The sequence below is a fragment of the Hipposideros armiger genome, unplaced genomic scaffold (genome assembly GCF_001890085.2).
Source record: "Hipposideros armiger isolate ML-2016 unplaced genomic scaffold, ASM189008v1 scaffold_659, whole genome shotgun sequence".
Lineage (NCBI taxonomy): Eukaryota > Metazoa > Chordata > Mammalia > Chiroptera > Hipposideridae > Hipposideros > Hipposideros armiger.
In genome coordinates, this window is record NW_017732009.1 from 706,837 (window position 1) to 730,595 (window position 23,759).

General features: G+C 36.8%; 1 protein-coding gene across 3 annotated transcripts in view; it reads right to left on the reverse strand.

Moving 5' to 3' along the window:
- Nucleotides 1-23,759, reverse strand: part of KLHL13 (kelch like family member 13) — a 232,769-nt gene that overhangs the window by 207,756 nt on the left and 1,254 nt on the right. The gene's annotated exons all lie outside the window — the stretch shown is intronic.

A 23,759-nucleotide genomic window follows, 5' to 3' on the forward strand; every position in this document is an offset into this window, starting at 1 on the left:
TATATATACATATAGTCTCGGGACATGGAGTAGAGAGCGGGAACGGATTCAATGGAATTGTAATAGATAAGCATGGTATCGGGGTTGGGAGGGCAATAGATGGGGGGAGGGGGGTTGTTACTTTGTGAGGGTGAAAATGGTAACAATTGCATTGTTCTGTACACCTGAAACTAACAATAAAAAAATAAAAATAAATAAAAAAAGAAGAATGAAATCATACCACTTGCAATGATATGAATGTACCTAGAGACTATTATGTTAAGTGAAATAAGTCAGTCGGAGAAAGACAAATACCACATAATCTCACTTACATGTGGAATCTAAAAATCTGAATAATTGAGCAAAGTAAACAGAAATAGTCTCAGAGACACAGAGGAAAAACTGATGGTTATTAGTTGGGAGTGGGGTGGGGTTGAGTGAGTTAGGGAACGGATTAGACAGCATAAATTGGTAACTATATTGCTACAGGGATATGAAATACAGTTTGGGGAATATAATTAATAATGTTGTAAATATTTTGTAGGGTGTCAAATGGACACATGTCTTGTTAGGGAGACCATTTCATGGACAGGGTAGAGGCTTGACCACAGCCCTGTACACCTGAAGCTGAAGTCAAATGATATTGTACATCAACTATAATTTAATATATATGTAGTCACAGGATGTGGAATATAGTGTGCAGAGTGGACTCAATGGAATTGTAATAGATATGTATGATATCAGGAAGGCGGTGGATTGGGGGATTGGGGTTATCACTTTGTGAGGGGTGAAAAGTATAACTATTGCATTGTTTTATACACCTGAAACTAACAGAAATAAAGAAAAATAAATAAAGTAAAAATCAGGAAATAAAGCATTTCTCCTATGCAAATAGGGAAAATGAAATATTTAAACTATGCCTGTATCTCCCAAGTTTAAGCAGCAACTGCAATAATTTAAATGATCAAACCTTGAAATTGAAAGGGAGCTTAATAGATCATCTGGGTCTCATCACTTACGAAATGTTTAATTCTCCTTTTAACTGTCATCCTTACCAAGAGATCAAGTCGTCTTTCCTTGAGCACTTTCAGTGACAGGAATTCCCTGTACTCTGAGATGGCCCATTGCATTTTTGCATAACTTTACTAGAACATCTCCCTTATAATGAGGTGATGTCTAGCTCTTTGAAGCTTCTGCATACTGAATTTTGTCTTTAAATTATACATATATAACTTATGTGCATGTGCATTTATTTGCTTATTATTTGTTTATTTATATAAACAACTTCTCTTGGGTTAAATAAATTGTGAAAAACTATATACCAGGTATCATTATCCACATTTTTATCTTAGGAGTATATTTTTTCAAAATAAAAAATAATAAATTGGAGGATCTTTTTCTCAAAAACAGTCTGGAAATACAAAGATTTCTGACTACTTTCCTATTCCTCTCGCATTCATAGTATAGAATTGAAGTTTATTTTAAATGCTTGAAGAATTATATTTTACAGAACTTTATCTGACCCTCTTTTATGAGAATGGTCACTTCCTAGCATGTATTAGTTACTTTTACCCTTGCCATCTCCCCAGTGATTCTTCAAAGGCAGGCTCCAGGTATGAGTCTCCCCTCACTATACTGGCTAATGGAAAACACAATGGCCCCAGGATTAGGGAATCTGAGTTCAAGTCCCAGTTCTTTCTAAGTAGCTTATTACCTTTCCCAGGTCTCTCAACATCTCTGGGCTTCAGCTTCTTCATCTCTAAACTGAGAAGATTAATATATATGGTTACATTCAGGTCTAAATATTTTATTATCCTAAGTTAATTTTTTTAATGTAGCCATCAGTGGACCCCTTTATCAGTGGACTTCAACTCAGAAGGAAGGGGAGGCTTTGCCACTTCTGTTATTTTGAAACCATGCTCTCTAACTCCCTTAAGAGTAATACAACAGAAAAGACAAAGTAAAATCACAGTAAGATACTAACATACTGAGGAAATTTATTGTTAAAGCAGAAAGCTTTTCAGTCAATCCAATCTATATTTACTATTTCAAGGCATGTAAAACAATAATGTGTGCCAATATTATATGTTTGTAAAGGATTTTAACAAAATTTATGTGCTTGCTAGTTAACTGATGTTGCAATAACATGCAAGTTTAATCATTACTTAAGCATAATTATACTACTACATCCATTATAATATTCATTCTCCATTCTAACTCCAAGATATTATCTGTGAGATCTTTCATCTATACATCCCTTTATTTTTATTGCTGTGATCACAAACAGGTTTATTTTTTGGATATAAGTAAATCGTTAAAGGTATAACAGATTCTTGTCTGCATGGTACATGTTTCTTAGACTTAGCACTTTGCCTTACAAATTAAAAAAATGTTTCTTATATAAAGAAATGTTTAAATAATACTACTGCCAAACCAGCAAGGTGGCATATAAAGACACATTATCATGAGGCTTCACAGATTAGGAAAAATCTCCAGTTTCAAGTTTTGATATATAATTAAATTTTAGTAACAAACAAGAATTCAGAAAGGCCATAAATAACTCAAACTTCTACCTCTGCAAAGATAAAATATTATAGATGTGTTTTTCGCTATTCCTCCTATAAAATAGAGCTAAAAACCTTGGACATTACATATAAAGCAAATACAAGAAAGCTCTAAAACTGGAGAGAAGAGGTAGATTAACTAGGGACCTCAGGACAAGGAACAACACAGTGTGAGTTCCCTGGGTTTGTTACAGCCTCATGAAGCTGAAGAAGCTGGCAACCTACAAATGAATTTAAGTACAAAGGGATAATAGCCCTAAAAAATTCTGCTCTCTAGCCAAAGGACAAAGAAAGTGGGAGTTTAGCAGGACAGAACACTTTTAGACAGTAACCATTTACTCTGGATAAACACCACAGAAAAAATGTGACTATACCTATGTCTCCAAAGACTTAGCAGGGAACCTAAACTTCTATATTCACAAGGCTGCAATGAGGCATGCCTCCCCTTCCCTGATGGGGTGGTGTAAGACAAGGCCCAGTGGAAAGTCAGGACTTTCACGACTGCCCAGAGTTAATGTGGCCATTCCCCCTCATGGTGCCAGTGGAGGCCATGTAGGGAGCAATAATAAGGCACTCCTACCCCTTTCAGTCAGGGAGGTATCACTGAAGACCTAGTGTGGGACTAGTACTTCCATCCTCACACATCAGTGATGATGAACCACCTCTTAAGTGTCAAAAGAGGTCAAATGGGGAACCTGGACATCTAGACCCACCTGGCAATAATGTGGCAGCATCCTCCCTCCCACTGATAAAGTGGTATCAGAAGAAACCAGCTAAAACAGAAAGTTTCAGTAAGATTCAGAATCTCTTGATGTAATACCCAAAATGCAGAGGTCTCCATCAAGAAAAATCACTTGCCATACCGACAATCAGAAAGGTCTCAAGCTGTGACATAAGAATCAACAGATGTTAACACCAAGATGACAAAGATGTTAAAATTATCTGACAAAGGTTTAAAGCAGCCAACATAAAAACGCTACAATAAGCAATTATGAACATGCTTGAAACAAATGAAAAAAGACAGTCTCAGCAAAGAAATAGAAGATAAGAGAAAAACCAAATAGAACTTTTAAAACTGAAAAATACAATAACTTAAATAAAATATTCACTCATAAGATAACCTCCACAGAAGAATGGAACGGATAGAGACGAGAATCAGTGAACATGAAGATAGAACCATAGTAATTACCCAACTTCAACGAGAGAACAATACAATAAACAAACAGCATTGGGAATTTGAGGGTCTATAACAAAAGATCTAACATTTGTGTCATCAGAGTCCCTGAAGAATAGAAAAAGAGGGTGGGAGTGAAAAAGTTCTCAAAGTCGTAATGGCTGAAAACTTCCCAAATTTGGCAAAAGAAGTATATCTACAGATTCAAAAAGCTGTATAATTCCCACATAAGATAAACTCAAAGAACTCTGCCTAAAGATACACCATAATCAAACTTTTGACAAAGAAAAAAATGTTGACGTCAGCAAAAGATTACTGACATTTTACCTATAGAGAAAAACAATTCACAGGACACAGATTTTTCATCAGAAAACATGGCACACAAGTTTTTTCAAGTGCTGAAAGAAAGAAACTGTCAACTCAGAATCCTATATCTAATGACAGTATCCTTCAGGAATGAAGGGAATTTCAGGACATTCTCAGATGAGGGAAAACAAAGAATTTATTGCCAATGCACGTACTCTAAAGAATGGCTAAAAGAAGTTCTGTAAACTGAAAGGAAATGATAAAATAACTAATCTTGGAACACCAGGAAGAGACAACATGGTAAGAAAAATATGGGTGTATATATAATAGATTTTCTTTTTTTTGTTATCTCGAGTTCTATAGATTATTTTTGTGGTGATGGAATAGTTTTATATCTTGATTGTGGAGGTGATTACACAAATCTATAATGTGATAAAATGGCACAGAAATATACAAAAACATTGTTACAATGTCAATGTCTGGGCTTTAACAATGTGATATAGTTATAATGGGGAAAACTGGCTGAAGAGTACAACAGACCTCACTGTACCATCTTTGCAAGTTCCTGTGAATCTAATTATTTCAAAGTAAAGCTTTTTAAAAGTCTAATAAAAAACAGACCATTTCTTAACTTAATACTGAGGAAATTTAAAACAAATCCTAAGAAGAGTTAAAGGTAAAGTCATTCTTAGTCTGCTGATCATTTTTTGTCATTTTCTTTCATTATTTGTCCAAATAATTGACACTAATAAGTTTTTTTCCTGCTAAAAATACCCCATATTAGAAAAAGGAACCCTCATACACTATTGGTGGGAATGCAGACTGGTGCAGCCACTATGCAAGGCAGTGTGGAGGTGCCTCAAAAAATTAAGACTAGAATTACATGTGACCCAGCAATCCCTCTCCTTGGTATATACCCCAAAAATCTGAAAACATTTATCTGTAAAGATATATTTGCTCCGATGTTCACTGCAGCTTTATTTACGGTGGCCAAGACATGGAAACAACCAAAGTGCCTTCAATAGATGACTGGATAAAGAATAGGTGGCATATATACACAAGGAATACTACTCTGCCATAAGAAAAGATGAAATAGTGCCATTTGTAACAACATGGATGGATCCTGCGATTATTATTCTAAGCGAAATAAGTCACACAAAAAAAGTTGAGACTCATATGACTTCACTGATATGTGGGATATCAAACTGAAAGCAACAAAGGAACAAGACAAACAAATAAAAAAACAAAAATTCATAGACACAGACAATAGTTAAGTGGTTGCCAGAGGTTAAGGTGACATTCAGATGAGGGTAGTAGATGAGAGTAAATGGGGTCAAATTCATGGTGATAGAAGGAGAACTGACTCTGGGTGTTGAGCACACAATGTGATATACAGATGATGTATTACAGAATTGTACACTTGAAACCTATGTAATTTTACTAACCATTGTCATCCCAATAAATCTTAATAAAAAATATACCATATTACTTGATAATGATTAAATTGCTAATGTTGTCACTTGACCTCATTGCTTTGATATTTCTTCTTCCATAGACATTTACCTTAAATAACATAGCTGAAAAAAATAAATTTGAATCTAACTGCCAAAGTTCCTTTGAAAATCAAGTGATACTATTTGTATAAAATAATAATAACTAGTATTCATTGAATCTTTTAATATTCTAGGTAGTATCTAAACACAAGATTTTTTAAAAATTAACATTTTATTTAATTACTATGAAACACTTGTTTTCTCCATTTAAGATGAGGAAACCATGACTCAATGAAAAGAAGTAACACACAATAGCAAACAGCTGAATTCGATTTTACGTCATGGTTAGAGTCCTCATTCTTAACGACAACTACACTATAACTGTAAGTCCACAATGCTTAAGTACTGTTTTATGTAATGAATAGAGAGGACATGTGCTGATGTCTATCGAATGATTCCTATTAAATCCTACACTGAAAATTATTTCAATTAGGATTTCAATCAGATTGGGATCTAGAACAAACAAATGTTTTCAATAGATTGAAGATATGAAATAATGAGAACTGATTTTATGTCTTAAAGGCATATTCAAAATCATGACTTCTCTACAATATTATGACAATAAGTCTTCTATCAGTATATGATGCCAAAAACTGGTTGTTACAGATTTTCATGTTGTCAAACAGCATAAGAAGAATACAATGGTCTAAAGTTTACCAGATTTTCTTTAGCCCAACAAAGTAGGAAAAAAACAATCACAGAAAATGTGTACTTTTTATTCGTTAAAATGCTTTTAATTTTCAAAAACACAAAGTTAACTTTAAATTATGTTGACATACAAAGAAATTACAAAATAGCCATTTGCACATTTAATTCTATACCATTTGAAACAGGTCCTTTTTTGAGTAGGTTTCCTAAATATATTTTACAAAGATGCCAGCCTCAAATCAACACAACTTAAACCTTCATTTAATTGGTAATATCCCTCTAATTTTTAGGAAATAAATAAATGACAAGAATACAAACTGTATTCAATATGTTTCTGAAGCTGTAAACTTAAAGAGTTTTAACACTCTAAACTAAAGCCATTCATGGGTCTCTTCCATACCCACACATTTATTGCCCTTAAAGAAATAAACTCATCCCTAACTATACAAATGAGATACACAGTAGTTGCCCCCTTATCCATGGTTTTGCTTTCTGAGGTTTCAGTTACCTGTGGTCAACCATGGTTCAAAAATATTAAATGGAAAATTCCAGAAATAAACTAATAAGTTTTAAATCATGCTCCACCCTGAGGAGTGTGGTGAAATCTCATGCCGTCTCCTACCTTTCCACACCACCCCATTCAATTCTGCCCAGAACATGAATCATCCGTTTCTCCAGCATCTCCACACTGCATACACTAACTGCCTTATTAGTCACTCACTAGCCTTCTCAATTATCAGATTGACCACTGTGGTATCATTTTGGCAATTCAAATGAGCTAAAAAGAAGCTGTAAAGTGCTTCCTTTAAGTGAAAAGGTTAAGTACACTACAATAAGATATTTTGAGAGAGACCACATTCACATAACTTTTATTACAGTATATTATAATTATTCTATTTTAGTTATTGTTGCTAATCTCTTATTGTGCCCAATTTGTAAATTAAACTTTACCATATGTATGTATGTATGTATAGGGAAAAAACAGTATATACAGGGTTCCGTACTATCAGCGATTTTAGGCATCTACTGGGGATCTTAGGACGCATCCCTGTAGATAAGGGGGGATTACTTTACTATTGAAATAACATATTTTGCCCTGCATTCACACTTTTGTTTATCTATACAAGGTCAGAACTTTCTCAGAGACACAGGAGGTAAAGTTTCACTTTTACATAAAGTTTAATGTAGTACAGACCTCTGCTGGTTATTCTCTCTTTGCCCATGTTTTTTTTTTACCAAAACACAATGTTACATTTTAACTCTCTGCAAAACCATTTTTGAACAAAATGGCTCCCAAATGCATTGAGAGGGTTCATCCCACTTTGTATTCGCCAAATGACTGGCAAAATACCAAGGCCTGATGGTGCATCTGCTATCATGTTCTCAGTTACTTCAGGAATTTTTACAGTTTATTGGAGTAATGTAAGAGTTTATACAATTACCTACAGTATGTCATAATTAATACATGCTTGCTGCTTGGGCTTACTTTTTCCATTAAGAAAATGCTGACGTTATGTTAATTATCATGGGAATGTATGGTATATCATTTTTTAGCCTTTGAGCAAAAACTTTAGAATCCATTAAGTTCATATTTATTAATTGACACATTAGACAATGGGCCAGTTTTATTACCCATTTGGTCTTCAACACAGTCTACCTATGAGTCAAACAAATCATTTTCATCATATCACTCACCTACTCAAAAACTGCCAATAGTTTTTCTCTGCAGCCTGGTATTCAAGTCTCTCCATTTTCTGGCTCCATTTGTCTGCTTTCTCTCTTACTACTGAACAGATACCGAAAGTCACTTGTACATTCTTATCTTTGCACTTTTATTTATACATTCTCTACACAAAGAATCTCTTCTCATATCAAAATCCTACCCACCTGTCAAGGCTCACCTCAAAGCCTAAGAGTCCTTGGTTGAGCCTACCTTGACTAGTCTAGCTGTTTCTACTCCTTTGGCACTTTCTTCTCAATCATCTTTTTAATGTATGTACATATCATCTGTCAATGATATTGCAAGCTCCTTGAAGACAGAGGCCCTTGAGCAAGTAATTTAACTTCTTCCTCTGTATTAGATTATATCTTTTTAAAATTGGAAGTATTAAATTAAATGATCGCTAGGATTCCTTTTTGGTTCTAAAATGTTACACATCTATCTTCTTCACCTCCTATTGTATTTTATATTGTATACTGTAATTATCTGATAAATATTTCTGTCCACCTAATTTTACCAATACTTATTATAAAATTATGCAGTCCTGGCTAGTGGAAAATACTCTAATTATTGCAATTTCCAGATGGCAAACAGAAAGAGCTGCCAGCATAAGCAAGTAGCCATAATTAGTAAGCTATATATTCATTCATTCACTCATTCATTCATTCATTTTCTCATTCAAGAAACATTAATTAAACATCAAGGGAAGGTATCATGCCAAACAACACAGAGATGATGGGCCTGGCCCATGCCCTCAAGAAACTCACAATCCAATGGGATTGACAGGGAAATAAAAGCACTAGTTCTAATGAAGATTGCTAAAATGAGGCACAAACAATACTATAGAAATATATGAAAGAAACACCTAACAGTGGCTGTGAAGTAGAGGAGGCTCAAGAAAATGTTCCCAAAACAGCTGACAATTAAACTGAATCCTGAAGGACAAGAAGTAGTCAGCATTTCAGGGAGAGTAACAAGTACAAAAGTGTGAGGATAAGAGAACATGGTCATAATTGTGATCTTATAATCTCCATTTAAGTCACTGGAAAGGGATACGGGTAACAAGCCAGAAGGTACTTGGGGCACACAAAGAAAGAATGAGAGTTTATAACTAAGGGCAGCACTTTAGCTTGATGGAGCCACAAACCAATTTTCTCTTCCTCCTTAAAGCTATGATTGAATGCAACTAAACAGTACCAAGAGGGGCAAACTAGGCCTTAGAAGGCCTTTCCACAGCTCTTTAGAACAAAGAGAGTGAGCGGAATACTATGACAGCCTCTGAGAGTGAAGGTAGGACTCTTGCTTGTTCACCACTGCATCCTCAGCACCTGGGTCAGAAGCTGCTCACTAATTTTTCTAGAATAAACTTGAATAAAATACCTCATGTCCTCTCATCAGAAAAATAGTGCTGCCCTACAGGGTAAGGATAATTAGAGCCAGCAATTCTCCTTTATCTGCCGATAAAGCACATTCATCTTTAAAACAGGTAGAAGTACACATACCTAAGCCACATGCAGTCACTTAGAGTCATTATAAACCATTTAGGAGTCTAAACCATTTTGGGCACTAACTTAAGCAGAAAATCAAACTATTGTGAAGTAATAGTTCATGAATATATTGTATTGGGTTCATTTTTTTAAATCAATGAATGAAATCTCAAGTCATAGAAAACTCAATATTCACATTACTCTGGATCCTTTTTTCTAAATGGTGTGACACTTTCTCATTTTGAATGGCTCTCTAAACCAGACCAATTTGGCTTGCCTTAAATGAGCACATTTCTAACCCCTTTCCACATAGCCCAGTATTATTATAGATTAATAAACAAAATCAGTAGTGAAAAAAAGCAGTATCATAATATAGACCACAAATTCCTAAATCAAGCATCTTTTTTTTTGTTTTAACTCCACAACACCTGATTCCCTGACTCCAGGTGATGTGAACTATTAATCTCCATGATAAAGATGTGCTCCCACCTAATTAATATAAAGGTACACTTCATTGTCTTCTTCCAGTGACAGCAGTGCCATCTTGTCTGAGTCTATCCTACCCACTAGCTGTGCAATCACCACCACACAGTTGCCACACATGACAAGCAGAGGATCCAGGTAAGCAAATAAAAAATATACTTAAGAGTCACAATAAATCATTTTGAGTGAATCAAGTCACTTTAAATTCAAGTGAAACTACATTGGCCGCTTAACAGAAACACAACTCAAGAATATACTAAGCACAGAAAAATACTGAGGAAGTATAAAATAGCATTTCAAAATCATTCTGAAAGAAAACGTTGGTGAAATCAAAAGTAGCAAGTAATCAATCCAAGAATAGCTCATTTTAAGGCACCTATGTTCCTTAAGACATCTAATTATGTCCAGAGATAATTTTTAATAATAAAGTGTTTAATAATAGCCATTCTTTCGCCTGAAAGATAACACCGACTCTAACTAATTACTGTAGTGAAGACTGGGAACAGCCTGATCCTTCCGTGCCACAAACTCAGTTTGGTAACTCCCACCAGACACAAACGTAGTCATGACTATAACAACTGATTATATTCTGGTAAAATCTGGGTGACTGAAAAATCTTTACAGAATTTTTTTCAAAAAATTCGAATTATTTCCTAATATCTGTACACAATGTCATGGAATACATTTTACAAGGCATTTTCCATAACAACACCACAGCCAAAAAAAAGTGTTGCTTTTATCACAATCACCTGTCCACTAATAACCTATGTCAGGCATAACCTTTAGAAATATTAAAAAATGTCAGTGTGTACACAAAATTTCTCAGGCATCTCTGGCTCTGGCCCACATTAGAAACATGCATAAACAAGGGGGTAGCCATTCACACTAGTGGGTTTAGCAGTTTTGTTTAAAATACAAGTCTGGCTTAGTTATGCAGTACTAATGTCCATATGCTTGTGATAAAAACATAATGATCAAATTTATATAATCAATTTGGTTTGAGAATTCAAAATCAGATAAATACATAATCGTTTGAAAGATCAGTCATCAAACAAAATAAAATTAAAAGAAGGCATTCGGGTCGGCAGAGTGGCTCAGCTGGTTAAGAGCTCGGTTGGGAGCACAAGCTCTGAGCAGCAGTGCTGTGGTTCGGATCCCACATGAGGGCCAGTGATGCTGCACCCTCTACAGCTAAGATGGTGAACAACAGCTCAACCTGGACCTGGGCTGCTGTGAGTCGCCGGTGACGGCGTAGGGCGTAGGCTGCAGCAGGGCCGCAGTGGGCTGACATGAGTTACATGAGCAGCCAGCAGCTGGTGTGAGCTGCCAGGAGCTGCTGTGAGCGGCTGACCAATGACCAGCGACCAAATGCCTCACCCGGGAAGAGCACAATGATCATACTAACATGGGCCAGTGAAGCGACATCCTCCACAACTAGACTGAAGAACAAAAACAGCAATTTGTCTACCTGTCTGTTCCCCTTGCCCAATTCCCCAACGCTGTTCCCCTCCCCCCAATTGCCCAATAAAATATTTTTAAAAAAAGAGGTCACCAAAAGAGGCCCCATAAGCCATGGATTCGTGCCACTTATGGGCTTCTTTAGATTTAAAAAAATAAAGAAGGCGTTCCACAGAAATTTGGAGCTAGACTGCAAAAAACCCCAAAAGATCTGAGTTACACTGAGCAGGGATCTATGAACACTATGTAGGGAAGCAGTGGTACCAACAGGCACACTATTTCCATCCCCTTCATGCCACATTTCTTACAAAACACATATTTCTCTTTTAGAGGGTGATGAAAGTATTCTAAAATTGATTATGGTGATGGTTGTACAATGCTGTGAATATACTAAAAACTAGTGAATTGTACACTTTAAATGGGTGAATTGTATGATAGGTGAATTATAGCTCAATGAAGTTGTTACATGTTTTAAAAAAACACATCTATGAAGTCAAATATTGTACACAAAATCAGAGCCCTGATTGGCTGTCAACATAAAGGATTCTCAATTTGATTTGACCTCAAAGTTGTTTTTTTCTGGTCTAAAATACACACCTGCACACACCTGCAACAAACATACACATATGCACCATGTATGGACATTAAAAAGCTCAAAATAATCCCTTGCTTTTCAATAAGAATCGCACTTCAAAAGTGCCTTATTCAAAATATCTTGCCAACTTTTATTTTCTTTGAGGTATATAACATAATATAATGGACATCGTGCCAACTTTAACACCCTACTGTGATCATTCCACTTTATTTCTCCAGAATGTTTTCTAATGTGCCTTTTTTAGCTACTATGCTCTCTTATATAATGTCCCCTATCATAGATAGAATAAAAGGAGGTGTTATAGTTTAAAAGCACATACCCTAGGACTTGATTACATGGATTTTAATGCCAGTTAGCTCTTCCACTTATCAGAGGTGTAGCCTTGGGGAAGTTATCTAACTTCTCTGTGCCTCGGCATCCTCATCTGTAAAATGGGAATAATAGTCCCTACCTTATAGCATTGTTATGTCATTTAAATGTGTTAATACATATAAAGCACCTAGAATGGTGCCAGACTCATCGAGGGTGCTATAAACATTTATTAATTACTGATTGCTATTAGTATTAGCATTAGCTGATAACAAGTTGCTTTGTGTTCTGTTGTTCTTGCTAGATTATACACTATTTCAGGGCAATGGTACATTTTCACCCCCTAGGAGATTGCTTTACATATAATTACTCAATAAATGCTTGCTCATGAATGTTTAAAGATAACCACAACTATGTATTACAGAATTGTACACCTTAAACCTATGTAACTTTGCTAACAATTGTCACCCCAATGACCTTTAATTTAAAAAAGATAACCACACCTACATGGTGCCAAAAGTACTTAGGAAATTCCTTCATAAGTCCAAAACACATTTTGAAAAGTACTGAATTATGCAAGAAGGTGTACAATTATACAGGTATAATGATTCCTATCTCCATTGCTGAAGCTTTGTTTCATCCCAATTGAAAGAGTAGAGATATGAAAGGATCCTTTCGGCTAAAGAACCTTTTATGTCTTTAGTGCAAAAGCACTGGATAAGAAACCAAGGGCCCTAAATTCTGCCCCTAGCACCACATCAGACAATGTGTCCTTCTGCAAGTCACTTAACCTCACTGTGCATAGTCCACTGAAGTAAATAAAATAAGGATAATTAACCATGTTTCCAAAGAAAGTGCTCTATAATAAAGGGCATTATCTTTTAATATTTGAGCTCATGACCTGAGAGTAGAATAAGTCTAATTTCCCTAAAACTATTATTTTTTTTTAACTGGGGAATTGCGGAAGGGGAACAGTGGGGGGGAATTGGGGAGGGGGACCAGCCAAGTTGTTGTTCTTCAATCTTAGTTGTGGAGGGAGCCAGTCGCCATCTGGCTTCCCATCAGCAGCTCGTGGCCTCTAAGCTCAAGGTGCTGTGTTACAATCTTAGTTGCGGGCGGGCGTAGCCCACCATTGAACAGGCAGTCTTGTTGTTAGGAGCATGTGCTCTCACCAGCTGAGCCATCCTGCCACCTGTTGGCAGCTCAGAGGCAGTTCAGCTCAGGCACAGTGTCACTGGTCCATGTGGGAATCAAATCGGCGGCCCTATTGCTCAGAGCTAGTGCTCTTAAGCTAACTCTTAACCAAATGAGCCACTCGGCTGGCCAATTATTACTTTTGAATGTTGTCTTTTCATGTTCATATATGATGCTGATAATGATGACTATCTGTAAATGCAGGTAATGCTGACAATAATACATGTCATTAGTGCGGTGACCTAAACTTTTCAAGTACTTGAATGTATATTATCATAATAATCATCACAAAACACTGAGAATACACACTATCTGAGCAAAGTTTCCAGGCCTTTCTCTTTTGTATACCTACACCATTCCATAACCAAATCAGCTACCCAAGGATCTCATCATTTGTCTGACACTGGAACCAAAGGAAAACACTAGAACATGGGCGAGCAGGAATGCTATCTTCATGCACTTCCTCAAAAGGTTAGATGAGCCCTCCAACACTGAAGCTACTCTCACTAACCTATTTAGACTTATCCATTCATTTATCAAAACTGATATTAAACGTTTATGCTCTCTAAGGTATTATTTGATTTGCTCCTAGAGTTAAGTATAATAAAAACTTAAGATAACTGTAACAACTCAAACTCTATAGAAGACATTATTCAAACAGAATTATCCCTCTCCCAGCGGCTGAGCTATTACAAATACTTCAATATTTCCTTCTTTTTGGGACTTGAAATATGGACTAGAGATAAATCAAGAAAATGTATGCCCATTTCCTGCCATGAGTCGCTGGCGGCGGCGTAGGTTGCAGCCCCTGTGGCAGTGGGTTGTCATGGGCTACCGTATGTTGACAGCAGCCAGCGTGAGCAGCCAGCAGCCGCAGTGAGCGGCCGTCCAGAAGCCGGCGACTGATCTGCCTCGCCCGGGAAGAGCGCAATGATGGTGCCAACTTGGGCCAGTGAAGCAACGTCCTTCACAACTACACAACTAGACTGATAAACAAAAGGATACCAACTTTTCTGTTCCCCTTCCCCCAATTCCCCAGCGCTGTTCCCATCCCCCAGCACTGTTCCCATCCCCCTAATTCCCCAATAAAAATCTTTAAAAAAAATGTATGCCCATTTCAATTATCAGAACACCAAAATTTTTCATGTTTAAAAGACAAAATTGTTAGTTGTGTATATTTTCCTGCATCTCCCTTTCCATTCAAAATGGAGATTAAAATTTAAATTCATTTAAGCTAAATAGTATCATATTTAAATATATACTGGGCCAACATATTAAAAAATTGAAATCTTCCTTGCATTCAATATGCCAATTTGAATAAGTAATAAACCAAGCATTTACCATAAACTATTTCTGCCAAAAAACTAGAATTACTTCTAGATAGTCTACTCAGCATTGAACAAATACATGTTCAAAAAATAGCATTCCAGCTGGAATTAAAGCAATATAAATACACAATTTTCCCTCACTTCTGGTTCACATATAAACTCTTATAGTGTACTCCAACTTTGAACTAGTTAAGCCATAAATCTACTGAAAGAGTCAATAGTAAGAATAACTATATCTACTACATAGCTTGAACTGTGCTTAGCATTTATTTCACTTAGCACTAATAAGCATTATTTCACTTAATCCTTAAAGCCACCAGATGAGATTGTTTACAAAGGAGGCAAACAAGGCTCAGACAGGTGAAGAGTTGCTTAAAAGCCATATTGCCAACAAGAGGCAAAGCAGAATTGGAACCCAAGCTTGTGATTCCAGAGTCCAAAATCATAACTATTACACTCTACTGCCTTTACACTGAGAAATATTCAAAAGTGGCACAGAAAACTTTGTTAAAATAAAGTGTTCTTTAGAAATGTATGGCCATTTTTAGACAGTGGAACCAAGAAGCAAAACTCTACAACTCTCTTATTCCCTTTTACTGAATAGACTGTAAAAGCACTTCACACATAGACTACAAAGACAATTCCTTAATCACCCCCCTCTATACCCATATCCTTATGAGTTTGGGGCAGTAAGATAATCATACAACAATGTCAGGCCCTGTGAACTGTGTCTGGAGTGGGACAGCAACAAAAGCAGGGCATACATAATAAAAATCAGTTGAAAGATTCAGTGTTTGACTTATTGTATTTACTTTCACCCTCTTTCTTTGCTTGCCTTTCCCTTCATCTTCCTCAGTTGGAGCAAATCAGATCATTGCTTTGTAACAGGCATTCCTCCAATGCTCTGCTTGAAACTCTTCAAACCATTTCAAATTCTAGAAATCTTCTATCAAACTCAAAGTACATAATCTTTGACAACTTGCCTCTATTAAATATTTCAGTGACCAGCTTGATCACTGCACTGTACACCTGAAGTTGATGTTGTATAATATTGTATGTCAACTATAAAGTGAATATATATATATATATATATATATATATANATATATATATGGTCATGGGACGTGGAGTATAGTGTGGGAGTGGAGTCAAGGGATTTGTAATAGATATGTATGATATTGGGGGGAAATGGGATGGCAGATTGGGGGAGGGGGGTTGTCACTCCAAGGGGTAAAAAGTATAACTATTGCACTGTGTTGTACAGCTGAAACTAATTCTAAAATATGTGTATTTCATAATAAAAAATAATTTAATTTAAAAAAAGAAAAATATTTCAGTGACCAACAATTAACAAAGGAATTTGTAATAATGTGTTATAAATCAAAGCAACTTTCAAGTTAGCAAAAGTTACCTTTAATCAGTGACACTGGTAAATGTGCATAGAACAGGGCAAAGCTTTGACCCCATCAATTGTGCTGCTTTAAGTTCATGGTCATTGTGTTCTAACAAGCTCTCTTTTGAAGATTATCAGTCTCTTGGGAGGTCCCTCCCTATCCGATTTGGCTGTTACCCACAAACATGAAGAACTCTGTTAGGATTCAACAAAATTTAAGATTTAGACCATTATTAAGCAACCAGAGTATTCCCTTGAACTGAAAATTAGGCAACATGGGGGGGGGAATTAATGTCTATTACCTTTTCCATAGGTCATCATGGGAATTTAAGGCTATGAGAATATATACATATTTGACTAAAGGAACAGGCTCAAGACAGCACCCTGTGGCCTCAGTGCTTTTCAAATGATCACACCAGGGTCACCACAGCTGCCCTTGCAAGCAGAGACTTTTTCTGAAGTATTAGGTTTTACCTCATATCTTCATATGAATATTGCATTCAAAAGCACAACATACAGGCATACCTCATTTTATTGCACTTTGCTTTATTGGGCTTTGCAGATATTACTTTTTTTTTTAGCTGAGCCATCCTGCCACCTGTTGGCAGCTCAGCAGCAGCTCAGCTCGGGCCAGACATTGAACCGCTGTTGCTCAGAGCTCACACTCCTGAGTGAGCTCTTAACCAACTGAGCCACTCGGCCAGACCCCAGATATTACTTTTTTTAAACAAATTGAAGGTTTGTGGCAACACTGCATCAAGCGAGTCTATCTGTGCCATTTTTCCAACAGGCTTAAATGATGGCTAACATGGTTCAGCAATGAAGTATTTTTAAATTAAGGTACATACATAGTTTTTTAGATATAATGCTACTGCACTAATAGACTACACTATAGTGTAAACATAACTTTTAAATGCACTGGGAAACCAAAAAATTCATGTGACTCACTTTATTGCAATATTACTTCATTGCGAGGGTCTGGAACCAAACCTGCAATATCTCCAAGGTATGCCTGTATCTGAATTTGTATAAATATTACTAAATATCTTAAATTAGTTACCAGTGAATGTGCTCTTAAATCCTTGTAAAAGATAAATGCTTCAAGAAAACACAGCTGCTTTATGTTGCAGCTCCTGGGGCACACTATCATGTCACCACCCTGCTCACCCAGTACACCCAGTGTGCTCCAGTTTGAGGGAAAGAGCACTGGACAGAAATTATATTTGCTTAAACTAGTACAATTCCTGGAATATAATAGGCACTTAATAAATATTTGTTGAATCAATTGGCAGAATAGTTTCAAAAACTAGTTTTCAACTCTAAGAACATTGCAGACAAATCTTTTGAGACATATAATTATGCTCAAACCCATGAAAGAAAAAGGAAAGAGAAAATATACCAATTATGTTTTATAAATATTGATAAAGGAGATAATGAAAAACAATATTTTCCTTAGTTTAGTTGGAAAAGCGGTCAGAATGTCACATAGGGATAATATTGCAAGGGGTGGGGAATGGTTAGGGCGATTAAAAACCAATTTCATATAGTAGATACTAATACAAGTTTTCAATTGTTTCTTGAGTTTTCCTTTGTACGTTTTTAATATTAATGATTTCAAACTTACAGGAGAAAATAAATAACTGTAATGGACACTCATGTCCCCGTGTAACCATGCATGATGCCAGAACTACGGAAGGCCAGGAACCATGCCTCATTTGCTTTATTTCTATATGCATGGGGAGTTTAATAAATGTTTAGCAACTGCAAAGAATAGTGTGTAATCACATTAAATAAATTCTTAACTGAATCCTTCCCCCATCCCCAAAAAAAGACTCATCCTAACGAAGCAGATCTTGGTTTAAGTAACAAAAGAAAAACAAAGAACAAATACTTTTAATGGTACTAGATGAAAGAGTATTAAAGACCTGGGTCTTGGCTCATTTCAATCATGTATGCCGGCCATATCTGTTCTCCTATGATAAAATGATGCTTATACAGCCAGTCCTCTATGCAGAGTTGTTACATGAATAAATCAGCACATATTTCCATAGTAACCAATATAAGCTAGGTATTAGGAAGGATAAAATAGTCTATTTACCTCCCTAATCATCACCAACAGCAACAACTTACTATGTGCAAGGCCCTGGTGCCAGATGTGTTTCCAAATTCAGAAATATCCAGGCTTTTGGATAGGCAATAACCTGCATATACTATATATTATGTCATACTCCAGTAGGGCCTGAGGCACTGCCCCATAAACATATTACTAATTCTATAGCAAAACCAAATAAAGATTAACATTAAGCAGAATAAAGACTATAACTAGGGGGGGCCAGCCGAATGGCGTGATGGTTAAGAACTGGCTTGGGACGCCAGAGGGCACCGGTTCGGATCCCACATATGAGGGACAGTGACACTGCCCTCTACAGCTAAGATGCTGAACAACAGCTCAACTTGGAGCTGGGCTGCCATGAGTCGCCGGCGACGGCGTAGGCTGCAGCCCCTGTGGCAGTGGGTTGCCATGGGCTACCGTATGTAGCCAGCAGCCAGCGTGAGCGGCCAGCAGCCGCAGTGAGTGGCCGTCCAGAAGCCGGCGACTGATCTGCTTCACCCAGGAAGAGCGCACTGATGGTGCCAACTTGGGCCAGTGAAGCAATCTCCTCCACAACTAGACTGAAGAACAAAAAACGTCAGCAACTTGTCTGTTCCCCTTCCCCCGATTCCCCAGCATTGTTTCCATCCCCCCATTGCCCCGATAAAAATCTTTAAAAAAAGAAAAGACTATAACTAGGGCAGTCGGATTGCTCAGTGGTTAGAGCATGCACTCTTAGCAACAAGCTTTCCAGTTCAACTCCCGCATGGGCTGGTGGGCTGCACCCCCCTGCAACTAATATTGAACACGGCACCTTGAGCAGAGCGGCCTCTAGCTGCCGACGGGTGGCTAGATGGAGACTGGACTTGGAGCTGAGCTAGCTGTGCAGTCCACAACTAAGATTGAAGGACAACAACTTGGCTGTTCTCCTTCCCCAATTCCCCAACACTGTTCCCCTTCCCCAACTCCCCAATAAAAAAAATCTAAAAACAAACAAACAAAAAAGACTATAACTACCCTCACATCAGTTCAAGTCAGATGTTGTCATCACCTGAGTTTTGGCTCCCAACTTACCAAATAAAAATTTTATAAGTTTTTAGTTTTTGAAATTTAAAAATTACAATCAACAAATCGTAGACCCAACTAACTCATTTAATCCTTATAAGTACTCTAAGAGGTAAGTCCTATTATTCCTACTTTACAGTTGAAATAAATGAGGTGTAGAGAGGTTAACGAATTTGCCCAGTGTCCCACAGCCAGTAAGTCTCCAGCCAGAACTGGGTCCCAGGAAGCCAAGCTCCAGAATTGTGCTCCTAACAACTATGCTCTATGACCATTCTTAGAAACCACTTGAGAACACCAAACATATTAAAACAGTATTAAGCAATTTCAGGATCCAAAACAATAATAGGAGGCACAACACAAGGCAGCATTTATTCATTACTCAACAACTATTTATAGAAGTCATACCATGTGTCAGGTGCTCAGGATACAAGAATGAGCAAACCAGACAAGGTTCAGGTCACCTTCATGGAGCCGGAGACCAGTGGCGAGATGGCCAGGCATCAAATGAACACACAGCAGGTCCTCAAATAACGTCATTTTGTTCAACATCGTTTCATTATAACGTTGATGAGATGCTGAAGGAACTTAACCCTTGTTTTATCAATTAACCAATGGTAAAATTGGTTTTGTTATTATGTCATCTCGCTTAAAGTTGTAGGACCTATAGACAATGTTAAGTGAGGACTCACTGTAATTATGATACACATGACAAGTGTGTGACTGCTGTTCACATTCAGAGATCATCAGGTCAGTAGGGGATGGTATAATAATAGGATGTGGAATTTGAACCGTTCCTTGACTAGTGTTGGAATTTGCAATGACAGAAAGGAAAGTGAAGGGCTTTGCAAATGGATGACGGCATGGCATCCATTCAATAAGCAGTTACTGTGCCTACTCTATGCCAAGAATAATGCTAAGACAAAAGTTGTCAACTAGGGGAAAACCCATTTAAAACAACAGAGGATTTGTGTAAGAGATTAATAAGGACATGTGGGACAGTAGGCCTGATTCAAATCACGTAGAATCCTTGAGTGCTAAGTTAAGGAGTTAGAACTAAACCCTGCAGGAATCACTGAAGGTTATTTTGCAGTTTAGTACCCCACAATATTAGAATTTACCCCTACAGAATGTCAATGACTATCTGCATTCCTATTTGGGGCCAACTAGACCTCAAAGCTGGATTGCTTTCAAGAAAGGGCTCAGGGCAACAAAATAAATGCCAAGTCTAAATTCATTTAAACAACGAGAAATAGAGTAACTCTGATCTCTCAAAGAATAAAGGTATGGGGCAGCCGGTTGGCTCAGTTGGTTAGAGCACAGTGCTCATAACACCAAGGTTGCTGGTTCAATCCCCACATGGACCACTGAGTGTGCCCTCCACAACTATTTGATTGTTGGAAAAGTCATGACATATTTTTTTCTATGTTTTTTGTTGCAAAAATGCGTCATGACTTTTCCGACTTGGAGCTGATGGGTCCTGGAAAAACACACTGTTCCCCAATAAAAAATAAAATAAAACATTTAAATAAAAAAAGAATAAAGGTATAGCAATTTTAAAATGTTGGAGAAGACAACAGCTAAAGGAAAATGGTAAAACCCTCTTAAAATCACAAAGTTCCATTTCTAAAACCTAAATTATTCCTTTATATGCCAAAACCTTCTAAAGGAAACACATTTCTGTGAGAAAACATTCTTTGAAAAACAAATTCTTAAGTTGAACAATTATCTGATTTTTAATAAAGTTGGTGACAACTTACCTCAGGGCATAGGTGAGAGTATAACAGTGGAAAGTATGTAAACTGCTTTTTAAGATACTCACCTCAGAGTTCCCATTTCCCTATCCCCTTATCTAAACAGAGTAGAGGACTACATATATATTAAGCCGACATATCAAACAAAGTTTTTCACTCTCAGGTCTTAATGTAAACTGAGTAGGTAGATATTCTGTTTATCTCTGCAAAACAAATCACTAATTATCTCCACTATTTTTTTTCAGCCAGTGACCTTCCACAGAAAAGTAGTTAACAAAGACTCCTCAATGGCTTCCCATTTTTCTGAGAATCAAACCCAAATTCTTTCTCAGAATCTCCAAGCCCAGCATTATCTATTATCTGACAAACTCTCTAACACCTTTAACCACTCCTCACCACCCACCCAGCTCACTAGGCTCCAGCCATACTGGCTTGCTTTCGGTTCCTCAAACACCCCAAGTTTATCTTTCTGCCTCATGGCCTTGGCTCTTATTCTCTCTGCTCTTCACAAGACAGTCTCATTCTCTTTTCTCTTTCAGGTCTGTTCAAAGGTCACCTTCGCTGAGAGGCCTTTCCAGACCACCACAGTAGCTAAATAGTCCCTTCCCAGTTCTCCATATCACACTTTGCTATTCATTTCCTTCATTATTCTTACTGCAATCTATAAGGATCTTCTTTTGTTTACTTGTTTATTATCTAGATTGTTTGGTGGAATATAACCTCTGTGAGACTCCACAAGAGCAAAGAACATTCCTTGTAAGGTTTATCATTGTGCCTAATACAGGGGCATAGCAAATAGAAGGTGCTCAAAAGATCTTGTAAAATAAATTACTAAATGAATGAACAATATATTTAAAGACTGATTGCTATGAATGTCAGTAACTTGAAAAAGCCTTTCCCCCCCTAATTTTGAGATGTTTCCTCTGGGGCTGTTCCTTTTTCCATGCTCTTTCTACATTTTCTGAAATCTGATAATGACTGACAAATTATTGTGTCAATAAAAATAAATTTTAAAAAGCAATAAAAATAGATCAGTTTCAACCAATGGATTTAAGAAAAAAATACTTTGAGGAGGTTATAGTTCATTCAACATCAATAAAATCAAACAATTTGAAAATTGGTTAGTCTCATTTCACTACTGTAAGTCAAATTACGTAAAGAAAAGTAATTTAAAATGCAAGGAAAATGAAGAAGATAATTCAAGTCAACCGCAGTTATGTTTAGTATCATCAGAAATATCCAGTCTGATAACTTCTAGGTGTACTAAATAGATTATCAAATGCATATTGAGGCATATAGAAAAGATTCAGATCAAAATGCTTATAATAAACTCATATCCACATTTCGTACCTTTCCCCCTGTAAACATAATGAGTTCACATTAGTGGTAATCTTAGCTGAGACTTAGTATCAATAATAATAAAAGGGAAAAAAACAGCATAATGATATAAATTATTTTCTTTGAAACAGTTTGCAAGTTTGCATATCTTTCCAGAATAGATTGCCAAGAAAATGACAGATTTAGAAGGGTGGCCCTATTAGTATAAATCCCCTTTCCACTCTTATAGTCCATTTTTTAATAGAACTAAAGTGAAGTCAGAAATTTACCAAATGAATGAGGGAAGCTACATATCACCTGCAAACCATCTAACTAAATTGATAATCAATAGCTTTTCTGTTCCTGTAAAAATCACTTTCTTCAGAACATCAACTTAAAACTCTATATAGTCACACCACACTTTTCAAAGTGTGCTTATCAAAATACAGATAAAAAACCGTGGGAAATTGAGGCTCTTATTTATCTATTTTCAAAATGTATCATTTGATGTTGCAGCAGAAACTACATTCATGGTCTCACTGCCAAAAAAAGTGCTACCAAAACAGTGAAATTTGGTGTTATCTTCATTCACAACTTTGTTTCTTCTGAGATTACTACCAATTAGCACACACTTTGTCAATGGCAACACCTGGTCACACATCACGCAAACAGTTCTATCACTGTTAAGTAATAGGATTTTAAGAACTTTCAGTTAAGGGAGCTACTTTTTTATATGTACAATTATGTCATCAGTGTTTAATTATTTCATTTTTCTCAGCTTTCAAATTTGAGCACTAGATGTAGCCATTTCCAAAAACACAGCCTGAAATGCCAGCATGTGCTAGTTCACTATCTCTGGCCTCCACTTTCAGCTTCTCCATTCAATTTTCTTCACACACTCATTAGAGTATGGACGTGAGTAAATGAACCTCAGTATGGGAGCTAGCAGGGCAACTGTATAGGGATAAGTTGATATTGCAGAAAGAAAAACTGGTGCTGTGTGAAATCAACTTAAGAAAATTAATCTCCAATCCACAGAAAAGTAGCCTCTTTTTTAAATGCATGGTTTTTAAATGCCACTTCTTAAGGGTTTATCCAAAATGAAATCTAATGAAAAAAACAGTGGCTTCTTTAAAAAAGAAAAAGAAAGGCAGGTGCCCACCCAACAGGGACTCTTTTCAACCCCCGAGTCTCTCAGTTACCATACACCCTATGCTAACTTGAGTGACTTTACCCCAAACTACTAGAGTCCTCTAACTACATTAAAACCACGAACATCCCAGTTTGCAGATGGAGAGATGGAACCAGGCATCAAAAGTCAATCTCCCCCTCCCCCTCCCCCT